This window comes from Penaeus vannamei, chromosome 3 (assembly GCF_042767895.1).
Source record: "Penaeus vannamei isolate JL-2024 chromosome 3, ASM4276789v1, whole genome shotgun sequence".
NCBI lineage: Eukaryota > Metazoa > Arthropoda > Malacostraca > Decapoda > Penaeidae > Penaeus > Penaeus vannamei.
Genome location: NC_091551.1, coordinates 2,104,951 through 2,107,357, shown reverse-complemented (window position 1 = coordinate 2,107,357; position 2,407 = coordinate 2,104,951). Strand labels below are relative to the sequence as shown.

General features: G+C 58.0%; 1 protein-coding gene across 1 annotated transcript in view; it reads left to right on the top strand.

The window, feature by feature from the left end:
* Positions 1–1,196: 1,196 nt before the first annotated feature.
* LOC113804691 (ras-specific guanine nucleotide-releasing factor RalGPS1) overlaps positions 1,197–2,407 on the top strand; it is a gene marked incomplete in the record, with an annotated part of 43,277 nt that continues 42,066 nt past the window's right edge. Inside the window, 1 exon segment of the mRNA XM_070139704.1 lies at positions 1,197–2,407. This exon segment is cut by the window's right edge and continues 238 nt beyond it.

The window sequence follows — 2,407 nt, the reverse complement described above, 5'->3', positions numbered from 1 at the left end:
AAGAGAGAGAGAAAGAGTGGAAGAGGGAGAGGGAGAGAAAGAGAGAAAGAAGGAGAGGGAGACAAAGAGAGAAAGAAAGAGAGGGAGAGGAAGAGAGAAAGAAAGAGAGGAAGAGGAAGAGAAAGAAAGAGAGGAAGAGGGAGAGGAAGAGAAAGAAAGAGAGGAAGAGGGAGAGAAAGAGAAGGAAAGAAGGGAAAGGGAGAGGGAGAAAGAGAAAAGAGAGGGGGGGGGGGGAGGTCTTCCGTCCCGTTCTCACAAAGGTCATATTCTGCCTCGCAACCCCTCCCCCCTCCCCCTCCCCCTCCCCCCAATTTGCCCACAACACGTTTCTGAGAGGACGTGTGTTTGTAGGGGGGGGGGGGTATGGGGAGGGAAGGAAAAGGAAGGGAAGAGAAGAGAAGTGATGGAGAGGGAAGAGGAGAAGAGGAGAGGGAAGGGAAAAAGAGAAGAGGAGAGGAGAGGGAGAGAAGAGGAGAGAAAGAGAAGAGGGAAGGAAGGAGGAAGGGAGGGAAAGAAGGAGAAGGGTAGGGCATGAGGCAGCATAGGAATGAGGATGGGTAGGGGGGAGTAGAAGGAAGAAGTGATGAGGAGAAGAGAGAGAGAGAGAGAGAAAGGGAGAGCTGAAGGGAAAGAGGGAGCGAGCGAGAAATTAAGAGAGGGCGAGAGAAATAGGGAGGGAGGCGAGTCGAAGGAGTAAAAAAACGCGGCAAAAGTGTCCTTGCGTCCGTGCTGCATAAGGATCACGGATTCTTCTTCTTTCTCTCTGGTTGACGCCCGCGCTGAGAGGATGGCGGGGAGGGGGAGGAGGGGGGGGGGAAGGCTTCCGGTCGAGGTGGTAAAAGGGAGTCGGTAGGGGGGGTGGCGGGGGCAGGGGGGGGGGCCGCCGGGCTTTTATGGGATTGTCAAGAGCTATGAGGTTTCCCGCTCTTCCCTTCTCCTCTTTCGCTCTCTTCTCTCCCCTTCTCTCTTCTCTATTCTCTCTCTTCCACCTCTTCCTGTCCCTTCCACTTCCCCCCCTTTCTGCCGCCACGTAGACCCCCCCTCCCCCCCTCCCTCTTTTTTTTACTATAAGATGCAGATTATCTAAGACCCCGGTAGGTGTGTGCGTGCGTGCGTGCGTGCGTGCGTGCGGGTAGCCAAACGGGCGGTATTGGCCCCTGCATGGATTGGAAGAGAGAGAGAGGGGAGGGAGAAGGAGATAAAGAGAGAGAGAGAGTGAGAGAAAGATAAAGGAAAGAAAGGAAAAAAGAAAGAAAGAAAGGAAAAAACAAATAAAGAAAGAAGGAAAGAAAGAAGAAGGAGCGAAGGCTGCGGGCGGCGGCGTGGGCGTAGAGCGTGGGCGGAGGGCGTGGGCGGGCGTCGTTCCGTCCGGCGGAGCGTCTCCCGCGGCGGGCGTTCGTGCGTGCGTGCGTGCGTGGCGACGGGAGAGAGTGTCGCCAAAGTGCGTGTGCGTCGTAAGTCACGTGACGTGAGCGGGCGGGTGTGGGAGCTCGACTGTCCGGTGCGGCGCGGGAAGAGAATCTCGTGTTAGAGCGGTGATAGGGTGGTGTTAGTGGTGTTAGAGTGGTGATAGAGTGGTGTTAGTGGTGTTGGCGCGGAGTGGTGTTAGTGGTGTTGGCGCGGAGTGGTGTTAGCGGTGTTGGCGCGGAGTGGTGTTAGTGGTGTTAGAGTGGTGCGAGAGCGGAGATAAAGCGTTGTTAGAGTGGCGTAGGAGAGGTGTTAGCGACGTGCTAGATTGGCGCTAGAGGCGGTGATCTCTGGCGCCGTCGCTCAGGAGTCCCTCGAGTGGCGAACCAACGACCACCGTCAGTGTGTTATCATTCTATCTGTAAGTTTCGTATGATAAGAGAAACGACATCAAAACAAAAACAAAAAAAGCTCCCCAAGTGGTCCCATAGAGGTCAGAGGTCAGTGAGCCACGTGACCTGTGCCAAGCGACACACGTGGGGGTGCCATGTCCAGGAGAAACCGAGTGTCATCGCCTCCAACCAGCGATATCCTAGTCGAGGCGAGTCCTTGCCCGAAGGAGCCCAGCGCCCGACGGAGCACAGCGCCCGAATGAGCTCGACGCCCGAGGGAGCCCAACGCCCTAGGGAACCCAGCAGCCGAAGGAGCTCGACGCCCGAGGGAGCCCAGCGCCCGAAGGAGCTCGACGCCCGCTCTTAATCGGCGAATAGGGTGACGGGGGGGAGGGGGGCTGTTATCCTGTTATCGCCTCTTGTTATCGCCTCGTCGCGCCAAGGGCCTCGCTAATGGGAAGGGCGGCGGCAATTGGCACACGATTGGCCTTATCTGGCGGCCGCGGTCGGCAGGCGGTGCCAGGGGCTCGGGGACCGCTGGTGTGGCAGTGAGCGGGTGCGCCTCGCTTGGGCGGTGTGGGCGCGAGAGGCGAGGGCGCGGATGGAAG